This window comes from Sapajus apella, unplaced genomic scaffold (genome assembly GCF_009761245.1).
Source record: "Sapajus apella isolate SASKATOON/1434 unplaced genomic scaffold, GSC_monkey_1.0 scaffold32, whole genome shotgun sequence".
In the NCBI taxonomy this organism is placed as follows: domain Eukaryota; kingdom Metazoa; phylum Chordata; class Mammalia; order Primates; family Cebidae; genus Sapajus; species Sapajus apella.
Window position 1 is genome coordinate 13,277,363 of NW_022436972.1, and position 25,982 is coordinate 13,303,344.

A 25,982-nucleotide genomic window follows, 5' to 3' on the forward strand; every position below is an offset into this window, starting at 1 on the left:
GAATAGAAAACCAATAGAGAAAAGCTAGTGAAACTAAAAGTTGGTTCTTTGAAAAAATGAACAAAATTGATAAAACTGTAACCAGACTGACTAAGGATTAACAAAATTGACAAACCTGTAGCCAGACTGAATAATAATGAAAAAAAAAAAAAAAGGTGCAAAAATCAGAAAGCAAAGTGAGATATTACTATTGATTTTGTAGAAATAAAAAAATTAAGACAATGCTATAAACATTGCCAACAAATTGTCTAACCTAAATAAAATACACAAATTTCTATAAATACACAGCTACTAAAATTAAATCATGAAGAACTAGAAATATGAATAAACTTACAGCTAGTAAGTAGATTAAATCAGTAATCAAAAACCTTCCAATAAAGAACAGTCCTGGGCCAGATGGCTTCACTGGTTAATTTCAAACATTTAAAGAATTAACAACAATCCTCAATGTTTCCAAAAAATTGCAGAGGAGGGAACATTTCCCAGTTCATTTTATGAAGCCAGCAGTATCCTGACAGCAAAACCAGCAGATACTACAACAAACAAAAAAACCACAACAGATAAATATCCTTTATGAATATTGATACAAAAATTCTCCACAAAGTACTGGCCTCCAACTTTGGTTATTAAAAGGTTTATATATCATGACCAAGTGGGATTTACCCTCAGAATGCAGAGATGGTTTGACAAATGAAAATCAATGAAATGTACCACATTAACAGAATGAAGGAAAACAAAACAAAACAATCATTTCAACTGCTGCAAAAAAGCTTTTGACAAAATAACAATTGTGACTTCTCTTTATTTGGGAGGTACTATGTGCCAAGCACCACAATAGGTGTTTAATGTAGAATCTTTTGAATTCTATTATACATTTTAGGGCAATACCCTAAAACATATGTTAAACTAATGTCTTCTTCTTACATATAAAAAAACTGATGTTAAGAGTATTGAAGTAATTTATCAAAATCATACATATAAGTAAGGGGTAGTCGGTACATATATTTCAGGTTTGAGATTACAAAGCCTAGGCTGTTTCTCTTATGTAGTGTCTTTTGCTCTGGCATCCAAAGAGAGTCAAAAAGGAAGGTCCTTAATCGGAGAAAGTCAATTTTCATAAAATTGAGAAATTATATGAAAGCTGACTTCATAAAACAGCCTTTTGTATCTTTATCCCCATCCCCCTCCCCACTGGTAATAGAGTACTATTATTTTCATTATATATTAACTTATTTTGCTGAAACGTAGGTCCCGTCGATCCCACTGCAGTATTGACTTTGAAGTGCTGGATGTTGTCCCTTCACTTTTTACAATCTCTTTGGGGAAAGAGGGTGCGTAGGGAATCAGCAGCATAATAATGGAGCAGCAACAGCAGGGCCAGTAAAAGCTGTGGAAAATCAAAAGGAAATGAATAAACTGAGAAAGCTGGAATCAATTTGGTTTTGACTCAGAGTCATACTCTGTTTTGAAAAAAAAAAAAATCTCTCTAAAATGTTGGTGCCAGCTCACTGGAATTAAGTTATAAATAAAAATCAGAATTATAGTGTCCAATTTTTTTATGGGTTTTTAATAGGTACACTGTTTAGCTTCCTGACAAACTGATGAAATGCAGACCTGCTAAGTCACACAAATGCCTGTGGCATTTGTTTACTTGGACTATTAGAATAAAAGAGATCTTTTGAGGTTATATCCTTTTTGTAGTGAAACTCAAAAATGTGCTTCTGCAGACTTCTGAATTTGTACATGGTAAACTTTTAAAACCACTCTCAAATCTATTACTGTGCCTTAGCACAACAGCTGGGGAGGTGGTTTACCTGTTGGCCCAGGTGTTCCCACTTTATAGGTGACCTTTTCAAGCTAGGAAGTGGAAGAGCAGACAAAGATCCAATTTTTGTGATGCAGCCTGAGGTGAAGGGGCATTGGTTCCATCTGAAAGCCTGCGTTTCTATCAGCTGCAGAGACTTGGGATTTTTGGTAAGGAGTACCTGGCATGTGAACTGGCTTTTACTGGCATTGTCTACAAAAGTAACTCCACACTTTGGTTTAGGTTCCATTTATTGCCCTCTGCTCTTGCAGAGCTTTGCAACAGCCTCTCTCCATCACTGGCCATATGCATAGGGTTCATAGACCTGCCAGTGACGGGAGGAGCACTTAATGGTAAGCAAGTGCTGGCCACAATGTAAATCTGATTTAATGTGATTCCAGCTTCACAATTCAAACCCAAGTTGTTTTATATGAACCTGGCCTATTGAAGATAAAGCCTAACCTCCCAGCTGGGCACGGTGGCTCATGCCTGTAATCCCAGCACTTTGGGAGGCCAAGGTGGGTGGATCATGAGGTCAAGAGATCAAGACCATCCTGGCCAACATGGTGAAACCTGTCTCTACTAAAAATAAAAAAAGTTAGCTGGGCATGGTGGCACGTGCCTGTAGTCCCAGCTACTCGGGAGGCTGAGGCAGAAGAATCGCTTGAACCCGGGAGGCAGAGGTTGCAGTGAGCCAAGATTGCACTACTGCACACCAGGCTGGATGACAGAGCAAGACTTGGTCTCAAAATAAATAAATAAATAAGCCTAACTTCCCCATGCCCCCTAAAAAATGGAAGTTTAAAAGAGAAAAGATTGAAAAAAGGAAACAAAATTTCTATTCGTACTTCACACCAGGTCAGGTGACTACTGCTATCTCAATGCTTTAACCACGGGAAATAGAGTTGCATTAAGCAAGCATTTCCTATCTCTGAGAGAATCTGCTTATGAAGTTTGCCAGAAGATGTCCTACCTTGCAGTCAAAATGACAGACTTGTGAATTGTGTGCCAGAGGGTGTGGGCACCATTTCAGCCTTTCATCTCTGGAGGTAGAGAGTGCAGGGAGGTCTCAGGCAAAGGCATAGATGGCCTCTTTATAGCCCTGCCTTTCCAGGCGGGGGTAGTTTTGGTTTTTAAGAAAACCTGGGGAGTGGGGGCAGGAGTGGGGACAGCAAGTTAGCAGTCATGGTCTACCTGGAGGTCAGGTATCCCTGATCAGGAGCAACACAGGGAGGAAACATCCCACTCATGCTAATCAGAGCCTGTGATACCATCCACTTCCTTACTGAAATATTGACTAAACCCTTAAACAAAAGACTCGCTAATCCTCAAAGATCAATTCTGCCCTCTGGGGTTTTTCCAAATCAATCTCACCCTTGTGGGTCATGGGAGACACAGTCTTTGCCTGCAGGGAATACTGGGCATGGATTGCAATGCCTTGTCGGCACTTTTGAATTTTGCAGGTCATTTAACTTGCTATCAGCATTAACTTTGTTCAAGTTCAAATCTAGAAATAGCTTTCTTCCTTATTCTCTGAAACCTCCCTCATCCCACTGCTTGCTCCCCTCTCAAAACAAGCCTTTGTGTGGTTAGGAGAAAAACCGTGCCAGGGTGTAGCCTGCCCTCAGCAGAATGGAAGTGAAATGTGCCCTTTTGCTTGGATAATCTTTGTGTCTAAAAATAGCAGAGACACCCCTTGCTGTACTGGTGACACACAGACTCATGGGGGATGAATAATCATATTGACAGTCATTTTTGGGGTAAGCAGTAGAGAACAATGGGTAAAAGCTGATCCCAAAATATAAAAATGAATATCACAAATTTCAAAAGATGTTTTCATTGTAAGTTGGAATTTTTGGTCCTTGCTCAATTCCTCTGCCCTTTTAATTTTTATTTTTATAAGCCAAAGCAGTTGCCCTCATTCACAACCTTTTATTTACCGGATCGATGACAGGGCACTGCCCCCATGTCAGGGGCACTCACACTCCGTTCTCTTTGAGAGGTCTGACTGCCAGGCTGACCAGGGGTGATGCGCATTGGTACATGCAGGGCAACAGAAGATTGAACAGTTGTGAGCTCACATCCTTTAGGTGAAGACACTTCCCCTCCACTTTCCAATAATAAACCCACTTTCACATTGTGTAATGTAGATTTGCAGGTGACTCTGTAAGCAGTCACTTTTCCATTGCAAGTTTAGGATACTTTTACCAGCAATGTGCTTATATTCAATAAATGGTAAAATAAAAGTAAGAGCCACTCAGTTGGAGTGAAACGCAGGATACGTAACTTGAAATCTTTTGCTACTTGCTTCCAAATGTTCTTCCCCCTGCTCCACTAGATTGCATGCATACACACTGATCTTACAAAAAGTGTCTTGTATTTTGAGACTACAGTGTTTTTGATGATAACAGCACACTGAGCCCTGGGGTGGAATGTCTTAGTAGCAGATAATGGTGAACAAGATGAGTTCACTATGCCCATAAATGTCTTTGAAGAGGGGCCCACATGATGCAATGTAGGGCCAACGGTGAGGTTATATGAATCTCCCGGTCACTGTCTCCAAACTCCAGATCCATTAAGTATTGCCCCAAGTTTCCTGGAACTGGAGACTTGCCTAGGAACAGAAGTGCAGCCATGTCTCAGAGCAATTAATGCTCAAAGCCAGAAGTCGCTTTATATTATAGGTTGCAGAGGCGAACTTCCTTGATGTATATTCTAAGGCTTGAATGTTCAATGTTTAATACTTTTGAGTGGGAGAGCCAGGACAAGAAAGGAAACAGAATTCTAACACCCAGCTATCCCACCATCTTTCATGAAAACCACAGTTCCTGTAAAAGATTTCTTAAGATGCATCAATTTAAATTTACAGAAGTTGATAACTGTATTATAGTAACATATAAAAATATTCCTATTCTTAGGAAATAAACCTTGAAATATTTAAGGATAAAAGACCATGACATACGTAACTTACTTCAAATGGCTCAGAAAAGAAATTAAATGATAGATAGATAGAGAGATCAGCAAATGATAAAGCATGTGGGTAAATGTTAGGTAAATCTGGGTAGAGGGTTACAATTGTGTTTATACATTTTATTTTTAAGTAAGCTGTCTGTAAGTTTGAAATTATTTCCAAATAAAAAGTTTTTTAAATTTCTCCCACACATAAAATCTACTTTAGGATGTTAAAAGAGGCGAACTCTTTCAGGCTTCTGCCTTGAGTTTGTCGTGTTTAGGATGCAAAGCCTTTTGGCACCCTACTAGAGACTATAGAATTTAGAAAGCAAAGACTTCTCAACTCATCTGGTGAGATGGATTTACTGGGTAATTTTAAAGAATTATATAGGTATGTTCATTCATCTTAGTGGCCAGGTATACTTCCTGCAGTTTAAAGTCAAATGTGTCAGCTATAATTTGGGGTAAAATTATTGGTTCATCACAGTGTGCAAAGGTCCCCAATGAATACTGAGTTGAAGAAAACAGACATGTATCTTTAGGATGGCAACAGAACAAATTGAACATTTGCAAGTACTCAACATTTTGTGAAGCATTTTCATACATATTTTGCCATTTGATTTTACCCCAAGATTTGAAGTGCAGGTATTATTCCCATTTTGCAGTTGAGGAAACTGAGGCTCAGAAAGGCTAGTTCTAAACTGCAGAGCTGTAAGTAGAGAGGCTGAGACTTGAGTCTTACTATTATAAATTCTGTGCTCTTGTCACTAGGCTATGCTACCCTATCTGTGGCTAGAGTAGTCCACTCTCCAGCAAACATTTAATACGTGTCAGATATTGTACATGGCTCTGAAGTCTGTGGTCCTGCTGTGCCTATATGCCTAGCAAAATGGTGCCAATAAACTGGAAAACACTTTACTTTTTGGCCATTTAAAAAATTTTATTAGAGAAATAAATACAAATGCCTGTTTTGTTTTGCTATTTTCACCTTCGTTTTCCTATGCATGTAGAGATCCATTTTAGCTTTAATCATAAATGTGGTACCAACGTACCTTACAAAGATAATCATAACATCTGCTGGGAGATACTTGGGAGTTTATGTAATCCAAATTTGTCATCTTTAGAAAGGGAAAATTAACACCAGAAGCTTCAAGAAATTTGTCTAAAGACACACAGCTAGTTAGATGCTAAACCAGGACTGGAAATCAAATTTCTGATCACAGATTTTGTTTATTCCTCCTAGAAAAGGAATAGTTTTTAGCAAAGTGTAGTTGGTTTTATATTAATACTTTTTTTCTTGACATCTTTTAAAAAGGAATAGTTTAAAAAGCAATGCTTTTAAGTTTATATATATATATATATATATGTTTGTGTATGTGTATTATTTCTGATATAAACATAGAAGACTAACAAGCACATTTATCCAAAAGAAGAGGGAAGAACTCAGATCAGCTCTGTTCTCTGTTATATTTGTCTTTTCTAATCAAAACCATATGAGAAGATAGAAAAGAACCCAGAGCCCAGTATGACTGCCAAAGATGAAGAGGCAACAGAGAGAGAAAAATGAGGGAAGAGCGAAGCAGAGACTCAATATTATTTCCAGCGTTTCGGCACACACTCACACTTCCAGTTCTTTATCAGATAAGCATGTTTTGCGCACATTGGGCCAATTTACCCTGCACAGGAAAGCCTGTAGCTGTGCTCTCAGCCCACCACTTCCTGTGGGAGTCAGCAAAACAGGCTCAGCCCTTCCATTCCTTTGACCAAAATGCTTCCAAGTCCTAGCTAGGAAGGGCCTCATTGCTTATCCGGCCATTTGGTGGAAGGAGTCCACAGTGAGTTCTTGGCAGTCATTAGGAAAATAGTGTTCATTTCTCAGGTATCTTTTCCCCGTGTGTGTGTGTGTGTGTGTGTGTGTGTGTGTGTGTGTGCGCGCGCGCGTGCAAGCACGCACACAAACATAAGAAAACTCAACCTTTTTGGGGCTCACTGCACTCCAATGCCTCACTATTTATGCTAGTTAATCCTTTACAGCTGTAATGATCTGTTCCCCTGTCCCACGACACTGTAGGTCTTCAGGTGCAGAGAAAGGTCTTCTACCCACTGGAACTGATTTTCACCTCACCTCTTCACTCCTACCAGAGTCCTTCTTCCGAGGGGAGGGGCTCTACCTTGCATTCTGGGATGCAGAGATCCACAGAGCTTCTTTCCAATACATCATCCTAGGAGAGGAAAACGTCACTGGGAGGCTGCCTACTGAGATCCACTCTTTGGAGTTTCATTCTGAGACCAGCTTCTCCTGAGGCCAAGGGGCAAAGACAGATAAATGATATGGTGTCATTTAATTTACTCTAAAATAGAATTTTAAAAGGTTGAGTTCATGGTCCTCTCCAGACGTTCTCACAGGAGTCCTTCCTGCTCCTGCATTCCTCTCACCCTGGTCATCCCTCTGGCTTTGGTGGCATATCTCATAGCTTGTTTCCTAGGTGCCACTATCACCAAACAACTGCTAAGGAACTCTGTCACCCCAGTCTTCCTCTTGGTGTCTTTGGAGGTCTGAAATAAGAATGGGGAGAAGGAGCAGCTGGCTCCCCTGGTTTGAAATCCCTGTCCCGGGAGCTGCCATTCTGCTGTGGCTTTTCTTGAAGGATTTTCTCTGAGGGCTCCTGCCCCTCACCCCAGCCCAAATCAACTCCCGTGAAAAACAGAGCTCCAGTTAGAAGGCTCTTTTGGCAGACTGATCACCCTCAGAGTCTTTTGGGCTCCTTGCAATAAGGGAGCCCTCCCCAGAGCTGATTCTAGGCCAATTCTAAGAGTACAGGAAGAAAAATGGTGATTTCTGATTTCTGGATTGAGCCCCAGGAGGTGAAAGAGCACTCCTGTCATCTGCATAGTTAGTTTAGGAGAGGAAAAGCACCATTTTCTCACCAAAGCTAGGTTTGTGGCTGAGGCCTCTATAAGAAAAGGCAGATTAACAAGAGAAAAGTGTATAAATGTATTTAGTATAAGTTTTCTGTGGCACGAGAGACTTCATAAAGAAATAGAGGCAAAGAGAAATAGTGAACTTATATATTTTTATGCTAAGTTTGATGAGGAGTAGACCAGTTGTGGAAGAATATGCTTGGATCTAATAATGATGAACTGGGGGACCTTAGCAAGGCTCATTTGTTTAGATTCTCTTCTGTGACCCTGTGTCTTCAGAGACAAGGATAATCCTTTTCTCTGGGTACAGGGAGGGCACAGGATGAATGAGGGTCTCACGCCCTGCATCAGGGGATGGTCAGAAAATACTTTCTGGGTTTATGACCTGCTGCAGGTGAGAAAGGTGAGGAGAAGAGCAGAGTGACCTTCCTGCTTTTGCAGTTTTCTAAAATTCTCTCAGCTTAAAATACTGTGGGGTAGTGTGAACTGAATCTTGTCAACAGTGGGAAACACAGGACCAAAAAGACTCAGATCACTGGTCTTTCTAGCATCCCAGTCCTGGTAGTGCTGAGCGGCAGGGAACACGGACGGGAGGGTGGGGCTGGGCGAGCTTCCTGCTCAGAGGACTGGTCCTTTGGTTTTTGATTATGTTTCTTATTGAGTAGAAAGAATTATTTATTTTCATTAGGAAATCTGGAGGAGTAAAAGGCCTAGAAACCCTCGGTGGGGATTGTATAATTTATAATGAACTCCGCAGAGGGCAGGGCACAGGAAAAGAGAATGACTGATGGACCAAAAATTCAAGAAATGAAAGGAACCTAAAGATCCTCATAAATATCAGAAATCACAGATCCTAAAGGTATTCCTTTTCAGTATTTTCAACATTTTAAAACGGATTTTCTCACACGAAACTTTTTCAGTGAAGCTTCTATGCATCTCTACAGCCCGAGATAATTTTCAGTAATTTCACTTCTTATAGTTTGGGTCATAAAAACATGCACCCTTATAGATTCTTCTGTGTCTCTAGAGGTACAAGGTGCTTTTCCTCCCCACATCCATGGACAATCCCTCTTGAAGAAAAGCCACAGCAGAATGGCAGCTCCGGGGACAGGGATTTCAAACCAGGGGAGCCAGCTGCTCCTTCTCCCCATTTTCTTCATCTGTGACAGGGACACAACCCCTACAGAGATGGCCTGCCTCAAATCCTATAGCTGGTCAGCTGGCTGCCCAAGATAAGAACACATGTTTCCTGTCTTCCAGTCAAGAGCTTTATCATCTATAATATTCTGTGTCCCTACAGTTGAAGTGTATCAAGAATGTGAGATGTACTTAGCATTTTCAATTCTTCAAATTCTTTAGAGTGCTCAAAATATTTCCTGGGAAAGAATTATTCGAGGCATCTTCTGGAAAACAAACACACAATATATCCATCATCCAAATGGTTCATTAGTCAGAGAGAGAAGCTTGCTATCAGAAGCAGAGGACAGAGCCCCAACCAGAGCCTCAATCTGCTCCCGAACACAGGAGAGGGAAGCGAATGAGGGTGAGAGTCACAGAAAAGAAGACACCAGTGGCCATTTGAATTTGGCATGGTAAAAACTGATGAATGTATAGCCCAAAGCAGTATAAGGCACAATTCCTAGGTTTAATATTCTAAGAATAAAATAACCCAGACAAGTGAAATGATAATTATTAAATGCTTGTAAGTGTCCCCAGGAATCTTTAGAAATTTGAACCACACTCTATAATTAATACACATGGGTTTTTTTTTCTTTTAAGACAAGAAAAGTGCAATTGCATTGAGAACTCACAAAGGAAAATAAAAGAGTTCACCTTGAAAGATATAAAATGCATCTCCCTCTGAGAGTGAGAAAGAAGGTGGGCTCTGACCAGAGGACCCCTGATAACTGCAAGGGACAGGAAAGGACAGCAGTCCCTGGAAGGAATGTATAGGTGTAAGGATTAGGGGGACTTCCAAGGCTTTTGTAAAAGGAATGGAGAGAAAAGAAACAGGAGGTCCATTTAGTAAGTAAGAAGAAAGATGGATTTAATGGCGAAGATAACATTATTGAGATAATTACCTGCATCACTAAATTTCTCTATTAAAAAGAAGAAAGAAAAGATAACCCCAGGATCCCCTGGAATCTCTTCTTTTTTGAGGGTTCAGGAGAGCAGAATCTGAACCTTTTTACAATTGGACATGAGAAAACAAGCAAATTTTAAAATAAAATGAGTTCCGAAGCAAGCAAAATGTATGTATGGTATTAGAAGTTGAGGGGCGGTTAGCTTGGGGAGGAGGAATCTGGGCTTCTGAGACAGTGACAGTGTTCTGTTTCCACACCCTTGTAGGGTTATAAGAGAACCCTAATCCTAACCCCAGCACTAAATTACTTTATGAAGATACCTTGGACTGGATACTGTGACCCATGCTTTCTTGGATGTGCTACACTTTAGTAAAAAGTAAAAAACCAAAGCAAAATAAACTGAATGTTTTTTAACTATCAAAACTATCATGATATGTAAACCAGAATCAAAGGTGGGGTATTAAGAATAAGTAATTAACCAAATATGGTGGGTGGTTCACACCTGTAATCCCAGTGCTCTTCTGAGCTGAAGTGAGAGCATCACTTGAGCCCAGGAGTTCGAGGCTGCAGTGAGCTATGATTGTGCCACTGCCCTGGGTGACAGAGCAATACTCTGTTTTTCTCTCTCTAAAAAGAATAGAGTAATGGAATTATAAAGCAGCACACATTTTAAAAATTGCTAGAAAACTGAAGACTAAAAGCAGAGCAATAAATCAGGGGACAACCATATCCTATCTTCTCAATCAATATATAGCCTGTACAAATATATATAAATATCCCTCCCCCCAGTAGATGTTTCTCATTGATAGGAATTTATATCCTAATTAAAAGTAAATCGTCATACTGTAATTTTTCTTTTTGCAAACCAAGTTTTCATATACATAATTTGTTTAAATAGAAATGTTTCCAAATATCTAGAAAGGAATAAAATCATATAACCATATGTGATTTATAAGAAAAGACTAGTCAGTCAGCCAAAAATATTTGATTGCTAATTGTGTGGCCAATTCAATACTATTTATCATTGAACATATAAAAGAAGCAAAGGGTTTTTTTTTTTTTTTTCTATTAAGAACAACTAATCTAATTGGGAAGAGAATACTAACAAACATAAATAGCACAAGATACTACATTGTTCAATTCTGTCTCTATATAAGTGGCAGTAGGAGTGAAATAGTATAACCTTATGGTGTCTTAAAGTATGATTTTAATTCTCTCTTCCCCATAAGCGTGTTTTAAAATGTTGAAAAATTACTGTATTGACTGAAATTTGTGTAGATTATAAACTGAGGACTCTCTATTTTATAGAAATCACCTGATGGAGATCAAAATTAGATGTCATCTTAGATTCATTAAAATTTTCAAGAAGATAATGTACAACCATTAAATTTGCATTTGGCTCAAAAACACAACATTTTGTGAAAATCCTAGAAAGTTTAAAAACAGGAGAGGGGAGAAAACAGGGGAAATCTCTCAAGTTGGATGTCAGTACCACTGGGAGTCAATTACAAATACCATGAGTGGGAGGGAATTGGTCAGGACCAAGTGCCAAAAGCAATATTGGGGTTAGAGTGTAAAACAAATTGCATTAGCGATGAGACCATGACTTAGCAAGCAATGGTAAAAACATAACCAGAATCTGGGTCTCTGTCTAGCCAGTAACAAAAACTCCCACACTGAACATAAAAAGAAACAGTCCAGAAGGATGAGCAATAGGTCATCTTAACGTCCACATTTCAGCCTTGTTTCTGACCCACATTGATGAGGGAATTAGGAGTTTCCCCTTAGTCAAGCTGACTTCTGGCTGAACGTGGTAGGTTGAATAATGGCCCCACAAAAATATCTACGTTTTAATCCTCAAAGCCTGTGCATATTATCTTATATGGCAAAAAAGACTTTGCTTATGTAATTAAGTTAAGGCTTTTGAGATGGGAAGGTCCAGGGGGCCCAGTGTAATTACAGTGGTCCTTGTAAGAATGAGGCAAGAAAGTCAAAAAAGGAAGTAGGAGATGTGGCAACCACAGAAATTGGAGTGATCTGAGGAACACATCAGGAACCGGGAAAAATGCACTGACGCCACAAGCTAGAAAACGTAAAGGAGTGGACTGCCTCCTAGATCCTCCAGAAGGAGCCAGCTCTGAGAACAACTTGACTTCAGCCTAGTGAATCTGATTTCAGGCTTCTGACCTTCTGAATGGAGAGGGAATACCTTTGTATTGTTTTAAGCTGCTAAGTTTGTAGTAATTTGTTACAGCAGCATTAGGAAACTAATACGTGGAGTAAGATGATCAATTGAATTAGGCTTGGTTTTCCCTAGGATATTTCTCAAGCAGGATATTTAATTAGTGCAGTGCTTTGGCAGAGTGACAGGTAGTTCACAGCTAAGCAAGGGCTTCTTTCAGAGGATTTCTTAGGTAATTTTTCTTGTATTTTTTCTGCTTTCTTTGTGGCTTTAGAGTCTCTACACTTGCAGTTTAAATCCAGGATGGAGCCTTTGGTATTATCAGCTTTTTGGATTGTTACAAGAACCCATTCACTGGTTAGGTTTCCTAAAATTTTTGTCTACCAGTATTCGTGGCCTGACTCCAGAATGAATGGAGACTGATACTCAGGCTCCAAGAAAAAAAGAAATTGATCACATGGCTTAAGAAAATTCTTACATTTGGCCGGGCGCGGTGGCTCAAGCCTGTAATCCCAGCACTTTGGGAGGCCGAGGCGGGTGGATCACGAGGTCAAGAGATCGAGACCATCCTGGTCAACATGGTGAAACCCCGTCTCTACTAAAAATACAAAACATCAGCTGGGCATGGTGGTGTGTGCCTGTAATCCCAGCTACTCAGGAGGCTGAGGCAGGAGAATTGCCTGAACCCAGGAGGCGGAGGTTGCGGTGAGCCGAGATCGCGCCATTGCACTCCAGCCTGGGTAATATGCGTGAAACTCCGTCTCAAAAAAAAAAAAAAAAAAAAAAAGAAAATTCTTACATTTGGAAAATTATAGATTAAAATATCAACACCTAAGGATGGGGATTCTTTGACTCAAATATCTTTTTTGGTATGTGATTTGTTGCCCTCCTCATTGCACCAACAAAAATGCTAAAAGAATACTTAAAAAAAAAAAAAAAGAGTTCATCTTTAACATGTTTTCCTCCTCTTGAGGACAGAAACCACTAATTATTTTGGTTCCACAGCCACTAATAGAGTGCCTACTTGATAGTAGGTAACTGAGACTTATTTTCCAAGGAACGAAAGGAAAGAAGGAAAAAGAGGGAAGGGAAGAAGAAAGCTGTTTTTTGATATCTCCTTCGACACTGAGTGAATGGGGGAGCTGGGATGAATTTCATCAGTCAATGTCTACAAGATTTTAAAATTCACTTATAAAAAGTGTTGTGTTTACTTTTTACCAGTATCAGCCTATGTAGAAGCTTACTTCTGAGCCTAGATTGGAGGAGAAAAATTAATGATTTGGGTATTGAGAAATTGTGACAGAAAATGGCAGTGTTGGTGAAGAAAGTTTCAAATGATATTTGAAATAAATATTTTAGTTATCTTAAATCTAAATAACTGGTTCCACGGTTTTTGTAACTTCCTTTTTTTAAATATTATTTTATTTTATTTATTTATTTTTAAGACGGGGGTTCACCATGTTGGTCAGGCTGGTCTTGAACTCCCAACCTCAAGTGATCTGCCCGCCTTGGCCTCCAAAGTGCTTGGATTACAGGTGTGAGCCACCACGCCCGGCCTAATATTATTTTATTTTAGGTTCTAGGGTACATGTGCAGGTCATGCAAGGTTGTTGCATAGGTGCATATTATATCCAGCATTTACTTCAGCTGAACTAACTGTAGGCATAGCCTTGGGAGAGATTTCCATACCTTGTGTAGTTGTGAAAATATTGTTGTGAGAAGACACTTTCTAATCCTTCTGGAAACTTCAGTAGACTGATAAAGAGCTAATACAGTAAAAGAAAAAGCTTATTGCTTAAATATGGGCTCTGTATATACTTTCCCCCCAATATAAAGATGGGATCTCACCATATTGCCCAGGCTGGTCTCAAACTTCTGGGCTCTAGTGATCTACCTACCTCAGCCTCCAAAAGTGCTTGGATTACAGGCAGGAGCCACCGTGTCTGGCCTGTATACACTAATTTTTGCAATCAAATCTTTAGTTGGAATGGTAGTAAAAAGATAAACAATTAAATATAGAAACAGTAAGTACTTGAGTTATTAATGAATTGACGCAGAAACAAAAGAAGTAGGCTTTATTCAGCTGTTATTCCTTAGCAGGCTGTGGGATTTGTGGCACCACACAGGGATGACACCCCACATAGACAGAGGTGGTCTACACCATTTGCACATGATTTGTACATGGTATGACATTGGGCTAGCCTTGTGTTCCACCTGAGGAAGGGAATCCTGCACCGCCCCCACCCAGCCCCAACACAAGGGAAGGCATCTTTCTGGCAGAAAGAAACAGTAGTAAGTCAGGAGACCGGGATTCCAGCCCAACTTATTCTCTCTAGCTGTTGTTTTCTCTTTTGGAACATAAGAGGGCTGAATCAGGTCACTCTGGGGTTCTTTCTGATTCTGAAATGCTCCAACTTTACATTTGGCGTGGAGAACAGTGTTGTCTTTTAGAGAGGAATTTTTCTCCCTGTCAGGTTCTCCTGCCCCAAATGTTTCAGGTCCTGATTTGTACACAATAAGGAGCAAAAGCCACCTCCTTTTGATCCTGTGGTTAAAAATATTTAGTTCTTTGGTGTTTGAAATGTTCTCTTCAACTAAACATTGTAACCTTGACATAGCTTGATTTGCACTGAAATATAAACATACTATTGGCAAGACCCCATGAAATAACTGACTTACAACAACCTTGGAGTTGGCAGCATAACAGATCAAGTTTCTCATTATCATTCCACGCAAGATAAGAGAATTTTTCTCCCATTCAGCTGAGTTTCAGCGCCTTTGTTTGTTGAGTACTGGGCAGTGAGAGCTTTAAAATGCTCAACATCATATTCCGTGTTGTGAATTTCAGCAGCCTATTTGGGGGAGTTATTTTTAATCTCTTAATACATGATTAATGTGACCATGTTTCTCCTTATCACTGTCTTAGATTTAATTAACAACTGCTGTGATTATTCTTTCTGGTTGTGATGCTAGCCTATTAAGGCTTTGAATCATGAATGCAACCTTGTAGGTTAAAAAGTCAACAAAATTGCTTTTGATGGGATAAGATTGGGAGTGTCTCTGTGGGTTAGTGAGTTTTTAAAAATTCGTTTGCAAGACCACATAAGTTATTTATCATAAAATAGGTATAAGTGGCCTTGCAGTTTAATTGGAAATTGTAACAAAAACATAATAATATGTAATAAAAATGCACTATAACAAAAATGAATTGCATTGTTTCAGAAAACCTTATGCAAAAACTTAACAAGTATCTCCATTTCATAAAATGAAATAAGATGCCATTCAATAAGGTTTGGAGAGATTAGTTCTCAGCCCAGGTTATTCTCCTTTTTACGTGATCCTTTCCCACACTAGCTATAGAATTGCGGAAGAACACTCCCTGGAGAGTGAGCTGGCTCACTTCCAACATTCAAATGTCCAAGTAAAGACTATTTGTCCCTCTCAACTTAGAACCTTGTTAAATTGTGAGCAGCAGCCTCTGAAGACAGTGTCTCAATTTACCAAAACTATTACAAATATGTTTAGAGATATCTGGGAACCAGGTGGCAAAACAGGATATTTTAATCAATTTTCAAGGTGATAAACTGAAAGTTACCATTTTTCCTTCTCTTCCTTGTTTGTTCTCATCACTAACTTCAAAACAATGCATAAATCCAAACAGTTTAATTCCCTTATTATTTATTCAAATGACCCCAAAGTGTGAATTTCTCATCAATTAGTAAATAAATTGCAGGACCTTGAAAGAGAATACAGAAAGAATAAATAAATGGAAATATACTCAGTGTTAAAGAAAAAGTTAGTCTGACACTTGTTAAAATGGTAAGGAAGATTGGAAGACTTTGTTCAGGACCTTTGCAATAGCTGTCGAGACTATTGCAACAGAGGAGAGAAACTGAGCTCAACTCCAGATGCAGCAGAGACAGCTGGGGCTTTGTAGCTAATGAGCAGAGTGAGGGCTTCGGTGGATGGAATATTACTAAGAGGAGACATCAAGGGTAGGAAGAATTCTTGCCAAACTGACTAAACAGGATTCTTGCTGAAGGCAGGTCAAGGACTTATATATCAAAAGTAGGGGAGAAGAATTTGATCAGAATCAAGGGTATCAAAGGTAAGAAATTCTCCCTAAAGTGACTTGGCAGGATTCTTGCTAACACTGCCCTCTCCATGTTTGGCAAGAACAGGAACTGAGGCCGACATCCAGTCCAGAAAGGGATTTGAGAGGTTTGACTAAACTTTGGTCAAGGAGAGAATTGTTGTCATCAGTAAGTGGTAACTATTATTAACAGAGCAACACCTTGACTTTGTCATTTGTCTGTTTATTTATTTCAGAGCACTCACATACCAGCTCTATTTTCTCTCCCATTTTTGCTGCTTTGGAATTTAATGGCTGAATTTAATATTCACTTTACCAAAATTCTACTACAAGTAATTAATTGACACATCCCATAGAGTTAGCTATAACAGGATTTTAACTGCAACCCTGAAAATTATAGGTTGCCATTTATAAGTTAAAACCCGTTTGGAAAGACTTTTAAAATGGAGTAATTTATAGAGTCAAAAGTTGTACACTTTTACTTCAAAGACATTGATTTGTGGGAAATGTTACTTGTCATAGAAAAGAGGTTGTCCTAACAAAAATCAGTAAGCTTCAAGGCTGGGCGTGGTGGCTGACACCTATAACCCCAGCACTTTGGGAGGCCGAGGCAGGTGGATCACTTGAGGTCAGGTGTTCGAGACCAGCCTGGTCAACGTGGTGAAACGTCTCTATTAATATACAAAAAATTAGCTGGGCATGGTGGCGCATGCCTGTGATCCCAGCTACTTGGGAGGCTGAGGTGTGAGAATCTGGGAGGCAGAGGTTGCAGTGATCCGAGATTGCACCACTGCACTCCAGCTTGAGAGACGGAATGAGATTCCATCTCAAAAAAAAGAGGAAAACTCAATAAGCTTCAGAAAGCGCCTCAGAAGTTTATTATTTAAGTTTTGTGTGAAACTTTATTTGATAATGTAGGAAACTTAAATTATTTACTTTAATTTCTTCATCTATAAAATGAAGATTATCATATAACACAAGATTAATTTTTATATATAATTATGGTAGAGGTAAGTATTTCTGAAAGAGTAACCTCCAAAGAAGATATATCCCAACTTAGCAAAATGGTGTAAAATCACTTCCAGCTTGCAGCAGGCAGTGAGTGAGATGGATCCTCATGGTGCATGCATCTCTGTGATTTTGTGAGTCTATGATTGCCCCAGATCTGGTAATGCCACTAGTTTTGAGTGTCACTGAGGGGTCATAAAGAGAAGGAATTATGATTATGGGAGAAAAATAATCTTTATCTCCAATTTATCATCCCAGCTGATAAAAATTTGCTTCTATTCAAATTTGAAAGGGTTCATATTTTTAAAAACCAAAAACATTTACTGGATGATTACAGAGCTGTGACAATAACAAAGCCAAATCAAATTGGGTACATGTGACCCAGTACGTGGAAAGCCCTCGGTAAATGTTTGTTGAATTAAATCTCAGGATGAATGATTACGAGATATTTTGGAAATTTAAAAAACCGTGAAATATTAGACATAAAAAAATAAGAATCCAATATTATTCAGGAAAAACTAAAAACATAAATCTTAGATTCCTAATCAATGATTTATCTCGTAAGATTTTCTGAGAAATATTTAATTAATTAATATAAAAACTTTGGATTTCATTTATTTATTTATTTAAGACAGAGTGTGACTTTGTCGCCCAGGCTGGAGTGCAGTGGGTGCAATCTCAGCTCACTGCAACATCTGCCTCCTGGGCTCAAGCTGTCCTCCCACCTCAGCCTCTTGAGTAGCTAGGACTACAGGTGTGTGTCACCATACCCAGCTAATTTTTGTAGAAATAAGATTTCACTATGTTGCCTGGGCTAAGACTTTGAATTTTAAAATGATGTTTTGAATGTATGTTCCTGTCTTTGAGCTTGTGCTATTAGTTCGCACATATTAGATATTTATCGAGCGACTACTAGGTGTCAGGTTCTATTCTAAGCACTGAGGAAGCAGAGTGAACAAAACAGAAAAAAAATTCTATCCTCATGGAACTTAGAGTGGTGGAAACAAATATACATATATATGTTACATAGGCTTCCTGGTGCTAATAAGTTATATTAGAGAAAGATAAAACAGGGAAGGGGGAATGTGTTTTCATTAGTGGTCAGGAAACAATGACCACAGTCAACAGTGGTCAGGGAAGCTTCCCTGAGAAGATGTATCTGAGTGGTAACTGTTATTGGCAGACCAATGTCTTGACTTTGCCATTTGTCTTTTTGTTATTTCAGGGCAATCACATATCAGATCTATTTGCTCTCCTATTTTTGCTGCTTCAAAATTTGATGCCTAAATTTAATATTCACTCTATCAAAATTCTACTACATGTGATGAATTAACACATTCCATGGAGCCGAAGGGTGGGGATACGGAAGAAAGTGAGCCTGTGAGTATCTGGGGGTCGTGCACCCTAGCATTCCAAGTAGAGTGAACAGCAGCACCTATAGAGGCTGCATGCTCTGGGTGTTTGAGGATTCCAAAGAAGTTGCCATGGCTGGAGTGGAGTGAACAAGGGTGACGTTAAAAGAACTTAGAGCAAGTGCCTGGCGTGGTGGCTCCCGCCTGTAATCTCAGCATTTTGGGAGGCTGAGGGGAGCGGATCACTGAGGTCAGAAGTTTGAGAACAGCCTAACCAACATGGAGAAACCCTGTCTCTACTAAAAATACAAAATTAGTCGGGTCTGGTGGTGCATGCCTGTAATCCAAGCTACTCAGGAGGCTGAGACAGGAGAATCGCTTGAACCTGGGAGGCAGAGGTTGCGGTGAGCCGAGATCACGTCATTGCACTCCAGCCTGGGCAACAAGAGTGAAACTCTGTCTCAAAACCAAAAACAACAACAACAAAAAACAACAACAAAAAAAACTTAGAGCAGAGGATAATGTGGAATCCAATCACATAGGAACTTTGGGTCATGTCAGAATTTGAGCTTTTAATCTGAGATGGGTGGCCATTCCAGTTTTGTAGGTGTGTGTGTGTGTGTGTGTGTGTGTGTGTGTGTGTGTGTGTATGTGTGTGTGTGTATGAGTCAGGGTTCTCTAAAAGGACAGAACCAATAGCATATATGTATATATGAAGGGAAGCTTCTTAAGGAGAATTGACTCACACGATCACAGGGTAAAGTCCCACCATAGGGCATCTGTAAGCTGAGGAGCAAGGAAGCCATTCCAAGTCCCAAAACCTCAAAAGTAGGGAAGCCGACAGAGTAGCCTTCAGTCTGTGGCCGAAGCCCAAGAGCCCCTGGCAAACCACTGGTGTAAGCCCAAGAGTCCAAAAGCTGAAGAACTTGGAGTCCGATGTTCAAGGGCAGCATGGAAGAAAGATGAAGGCCAGAAGACTCAGAAAATCTGCTCTTTCCACCTTCTCCTGCCTGCCTTATTCTAGATGTGCTGGCAGTTGATTAGATGGTACCCACCCAGACTGAGGGTGGGTCTGCCTCCACCAGCCCACTGACTCAAATGTTAATTTCCTTCGGCATACCCTCACAGACACACCCAGGAACAAGACTTTGCATCCTTCAATCCAATCAAGTTGACACTCATTATTAATCATCACAGTGTGGTAACATAGACATGACACAAACTTTACCATTTTAACTGTTGTTTTTTTTGTTTTTTTTTTTGAGACAGAGTCTCGCTCTGTCAACCAGGGTGGAGTGCAGTGGTGTGATCTCAGCTCACTGCAACCTCTGCCTCCTGGATTCAAGCAATTCTTCTGCCTCAGTCTCCAGAATAGTAGCGGGGACTGCAGGTACATGCCATCACACCCAGCTAAGTTTTGTATTTTTAGTAGAGACAAGGTGTCACCATATGGGCCAGGGTGGTCTCGAACTCCTGACCTCATGATCTGCCTGCCTCGGTCTCCCAAAGTGCTGGGATTACAGAAGTGAGCCACTGCTTCTAGCCAACCATTTTTAAAGGTACAGTTCATTGGCATTAAGTACACTCACATTGTTGTACGACCATCACCACCATCCATCTCCAGAGCTTTTTTGTCTTCCCCAACTGAAACTCTGTATCCTTTAAACAACAACTCTCCATTATCCAGTACCCCAGACTCTGGCAACCATTGTTCTACTTTCTGCCTCTGTCTATTTCAGGTACCCTGATATAAGTGGAATCAAACAATATTGTTACTTTTGTGATTGGCTTATTTCATAATGTGTTCTAGGTTCATCCATGTTGTAGTGTATATCAGAATTTGATTACTTTTTATTGCTGCATAATATTCCTATATATATGCATATATATAATATATACATACATATATATAGTTTATTTATCTATTCATCCATCCATGGATGCTCGGATCATTTCCATCTTCTGGCTATTGCTTATAACGATGCTATGATCATTGGTATACAAATATCTGCTTGAGTCCCTGCTTTCAAATCTTTTGAGTGTATACCCAGAGTTGAAGTGGTTTCACATTTTTGAACAGACAGGTGACTTACGTTTTTACTGTATTACTTTTGCTGCTGTTAGGAGAACAGGCTGTAAAAAGGTGAGGGTGAATGGAGGTGACCTATTAAGAAGATATTTATTATTGAATCCTGAATATAGTTTGAAGGAAGAGCCCACGGGTTTGCTGGTGGACAGGTTGTTGAGAGTAAAAGGAAGAGAGGAGTCAAGGATGAGTCCAAGATCCTTTTTTTCTATTCTGCTAAAAGTGTTCTTTACATACCACATGAAAATAAAAGAAGCTTGGCTCATAAAAGTTTCTAAAGCTGCTAAATATGCAGATATTACCTATTTCTGCATATTTCAGAAACACACTACATTTGCATGACAGATTCACTAGAGGATATAAGGCAGTCTTTGCATTGATGTGGCTCCCACAAGTTTATTTCTTGGTGATATACGTGTGTGTGTGTGTGTGTGTGTGTGTGTGTGTGCATACACACATACATACATTGTGGAGATTATTGATGCTTTTGATATCTCACTAGAAGCAAGAGAAAACTGTCATGTGTAAACATAACATAGCCTAAACAATCATAACCTAACGTGGCTTGAAGCTTATGAGTCTTACGTTAGTTTGATTCATTTTTTAACCAATACATTAGAGCTAATATCAAAATGTTTATTTTCTATTAAAAAAACGTTCATTTTTAATACTAACAGGCTCGCATCATGTTCTAGTATAAAAATGCTAAGGTTATGAATCAATCCGAGGTTCACTAGCTTGGCTGCTGTTTCCTGTTACCCATCATGCACACAAATGCTCTGGAATGGTTAATTAAGGAAAAAAAATACATCTCAAAGTTCAGAGAGAGTGAACAAAAGCACCATCATTTATTGAGGCCTTGGGTTCAGTGCTTTGCATGTCTTATTTTATCACCTCAAGAGCCCCAGAAGTCTACACAATCATTTATAGATGGGGAGACCGGCCTCTGAGAGGTTAAGTAACTTGTCCAAGATCCCAGAGCTAACAGATGGGGAATCTTTCCGAGACAAATACTGTGAGCTAATAACCTGGAGACTGGTTGAGAATTCAACCTCATCCGTCTCCAAAGTCTGTTATATGCATGATACAGCCAGAGTGTAGATGGGAGAGGGGTGTCAGTGCCTGTACCCCCCACCACCCAATACCTCCACCACAACAGTTAGCCTAGAGTAACTCAGGACTGGATGCCTCGTCTCCATTCAAGCAGATGGCAGCCGCAAGAATGTCTTTTCTGAGATCTGTGAATTTCTCAAAAGATCTTTCCTTCCAGACACTCAGTGATACCACAGTTCCTCCAGTGATATTATCCGGGATCATCAGGGGAGACTGCTAGGTTTTCACGGTGGGAGATTCCTGTATAACAGATGCAACAGATGCAGTGAAACCAATGTGTTACTCCCTCAGAATCCACTCCAGCGCCATATGTGGTCATGAAACAGCCAGGTATTCCAGGCAACTAACTGTCCCTGCCTTGACTTACTGAGATAATTGCCTTCTGAGGGTAGTACAGGCCTGCTGTTGATGAATATGTCTGTGCCCATTAGATGAATAACATCTAGTCCTTATTGTGCCGCAGTACAAAATAAAAAAAAAGCGACTGAGCCAAATATAGAAAATGTGATTAACCACACAACGGGCTATGAGCAGAACTACGTGAAACCAAGAAAGAACAATAGTCAGCCAGCCATCAACCGACTGAAGAGAAGGCAGGGGTGAACCCAAATATTCAAAGGAAACAGAGTCTCGGTCCTTATCCTTATTCTCATGCCCTTTTTCATTAGCTCCTTCTTTTTGGTGTTCAAATCAGCCACCTACACAAAAGTCTCCGTCAGTCCTCCATTGCTTAACACACAATCTCACTTCTTCTTTTCTTCTTGCGCTACACTTTCTAAAACAAAAGTCAACACTCCCTGTCTTCATATCTTAACTCACCCTGCACACTTTGGAAGCTGGCTTTGGCTCCAGTGCCTCTCTAAGGACTTTCATCTTAAACATATCTTCATTTACAAATGAATTCATAATCACAGAATTAATTTGCTTCTCAAGTCTTAGTTTGTTGACTCTGTCATCACCTGCTAATCAATTATTCTCTTTTGCATCACTCTCTTATCCGTTGGTTTTAATGACCTTACATTCCCATTCCTTCTCTGGATATACTATCAACCTCTTCCTAGTTTGCCTTAGTTTGCACGCTGTTTTTAAAAATTCAGCTCTCAAAAGTGAATTATCCCTGAGGTTCAGTTCTCAGCTCTCTCCTTTGGTCCCATTGCACATTCTCAAATGGTGATGTCATCCATTCTCAAGGCTTAAGCAAAAAATTTATCTTTTTCTTAATTTCTGAGTTCTATGTATGCATTCTCAATAATCTCTTTGGTATATGAGTCATGGTGTTCGTGGTGTTGATAAAACCTGCTGTTGAGTAACCCAGGAAAAGTCACAACCTTTCTAAGAGCCCCTCTCCTCTTTTGCGAGATGAAGGGGTTAGATACTCATTCAGGTTTCACATGGATATTATCAGTCAAGGTTTCTGGTTGAAGGAGGAAACAACCTTGGGTAGCCTGAACAGAAAGTGAATCTGTCATAAGATATCTGGCAGTTTTAGGATTGTGAGTGAGACAGGGGAGACAGATTGAAGGACTGGAGCAGGACATCCACACAAGTTTACAAAGCTGGAATCACAGACAAGTCTCACTAAAGGGAAAGTTTGGCTCTGCGGACACACTGCACCTGCAGTCACTTCTGCCACAACCACAGGTATCTCTGCCACCTCTGCCTCCAACACTACAACTGTGTCTTGGGTGTCAGGAATGGACTCCTGCTGGCCACCATCCTGGCATCGCATACAAAATTCAGAGTCTCCACTTGGACTATCCCATTGGCTGATCTTGGGATCCCAAGATCTTGTTCCCAAGATCAGCCAGTGGGATAGTTCAACTGGAGACTGTGCCCTCTAAGCTAGCAGAGACAGGATCTAGCTGACCCCAACATACAAAGGGGATTTCCACCATTGGGATGGGAATTGACTATTGCACAGCAAATCTTGCCTTCCAGTAAGGAATGTTTACAGCAGGTGTCTCAAAGCTACCTCAAACTCAAGACATTTAAAGCAAAATGCCATCTGTTACTCAGAAAACTTGTGAATAAAACATCTGCCGCATGTATTCAGGATACGCAATCTTGCTTAACAAGGTTTTACTTTAGCAGTAGTTCAACTTATGCAGTAATTACGTTGGGCACATAATTAACGTTTTGATGACTTATTTCTCTTCTTTTCCAGTTCTAGCATATAGGTTTTGTTCAGACATGATTAATGAATGTGTGATTTGAAGGTTAAAGTCAACACAAAGCAAATCTCAAGATAGAGTTTGATCAATCCAGGATAAAATAATCTTGACTTGAATTCTTGCTCTTATGTGTGACTTTCATGACTATTTCTCCCTTGTAATTTTCTATGAGCTTCAATCACCAAGTAATGCTGTTTCAACCCCCTGAATGCTAATGACAGAGAGCAGAACCTGGTGATTAAGGACCTACCTTCTATTAAAAAGGAAGAACATACTGAGACGATGCTTTCTCTGGTCTTTTATTCTTTAAGTGTGAGGCAGATCACAACACTCTACACACTTACACTAATCGTTCTCTTTAAACAGAATATATAATTCAAATATTTAAACATTTTCATATGTTGTTGAAGGAAACACCCAATAAACTAAGCATGATTTGTGCACATACAGGCCTACTGATGAAGAGGATGTGAAGGTGTGCCGTTGCTCAAACAGACATATTTTCCTTTGCTTTTGATTGTGAAACTTGTCCCTTGCATTCGTGAAACAATAAAGGAGATAACATGATGTTATTTGAACTTCTATAAATATCCAGAAAGGATAATAAACACCTTCACCACCTCTTAGCCCATGTGTTAACGCAAATTTTCAGTGTCTGGTGGTTGTCACAGATGCACTTTCTGGTTTTTAACTTGGCATCTGTTTACACACTCAGTGGACTCTTAACTGAATTGCTTATTTGAAAATGCAAACCGCTCATCTTATTTAAAATTAGAAACTGCTTCTACTACCCTAGTATCCCTAATCCCCAGACTGTGCTCTGCTTTTCTTGTTTTTTTAATAGCAATTTATTACCTTCTAAAATACCATAGAATTTAATTTCATGTCTTGTTTATTGTTCATTTTCTGTCTCTTCCTGGTAAAAAGTAAGCCCTGTGAGGGCTGAGGTCATTACCTGTTTGATTCACTGATGTCCTGAGAGTCACAAACAATATCTGGCATATTTTAAGCATGGAATTAATATCTATTAAATGAATAAGCGAACACCATGCAGATAATTGTGAGGCCAGCTGCGACACCTAAGACCTGGAGACATTTGTCTTTGATGTGCCTCATCGCTGTGCTTATCTCCTGGTCTGTGCCCACTTTCCCCCTCTGTACAAACGTGCTCTTTCAGGGTTCTCCAACTTGGTCACAGCAAGCCTTCAATGGCTCCTCTCGCATATTAATGCACTCCTATGTCTTGGCATAATTGTGTTTTAACAAGGATTGAAGTCTCACATTAAAAGAATACAATTTTAATTTTGACATTTCCACCACGGTTTTGTCTTTGCACGTGGTTTATATGTTCTAGCAGAGGGTAACTTTGGTTTGCAGAGAAATAGACTCAATCTTTGTATTATTGCATAGGATTCCTAATTTATGCTTTTTTTGTGAACAGACATTTGTCCAAAGGAGTTATGTCCTTTTTTTCAAGGTCTTACTAAAAATCCTGTGTATGTGTGTGTGTGTGTGTGTGTGTGTGTGTGTATGTGTATAACACAAAATCAGCATAAATCATAGCCTAATCACAAGGTACTTGGTGTTTTCATCAGCTTCTCTGGAAGATCCGGACTTACCATTGTATGAGTGTTGCTTTTCTTCTACTTTCCTTCCTTTTAAAATCTATAAATCACCATCATCGTCTCATGAAGTTTGATATTGAATTATTTTAAGTTTCCTAACCAAATGCAGTAAAACCATGCCTATCTGAAAGTCATAACTGGAAACCACAACACCCTGGAATTGAGTCAATAAATGATCTCGCTGTTTTGAATCACCTAATTAAAAGTATCTTTTCAAGATCTCCCTCTTTTCTTCTTGCCAACTTTTATTATCCTGCTGGTTTTTGGCCTCCAGAGGAGGTCCTCTGGGGCAATCAAGTTTTGTGCAGCCATTTGGCCTGGGGTGCTGAAGGGAAGAAGAAAGAAAGCCCAGGAAGGAGAAAGCCCAGAATGTGGCCAAGCCCACAGCCGGAGAGAAAAGCCGGGCTGGAGAGGAAGAGTATATGGCTATACTATTGTTTTATAGGCTAATCTCATTACTAAATTAAAAAAAATCTCCTTAGTCTTTTGAGACCATTCGTATTCGACCTTTATACTTGTTTTATTATTTTTCTTGGTATTAAAATTTAAATTAAAAATCTTTTTTGCACGAGTTTGAAGGCATTTTTCCA

The 25,982-nt window shown here is 39.6% G+C and overlaps 1 long non-coding RNA gene across 1 annotated transcript; it reads right to left on the reverse strand.

Moving 5' to 3' along the window:
* Window positions 1-653: 653 nt before the first annotated feature.
* Window positions 654-23,169, reverse strand: LOC116562345. Its single transcript, XR_004273885.1, has 3 exons — window positions 19,946-23,169; window positions 11,496-11,503; window positions 654-664 (listed from the first exon to the last, which is right to left on the reverse strand). It is a non-coding gene; the product is annotated as an uncharacterized LOC116562345 (long non-coding RNA).
* Window positions 23,170-25,982: the final 2,813 nt, after the last annotated feature.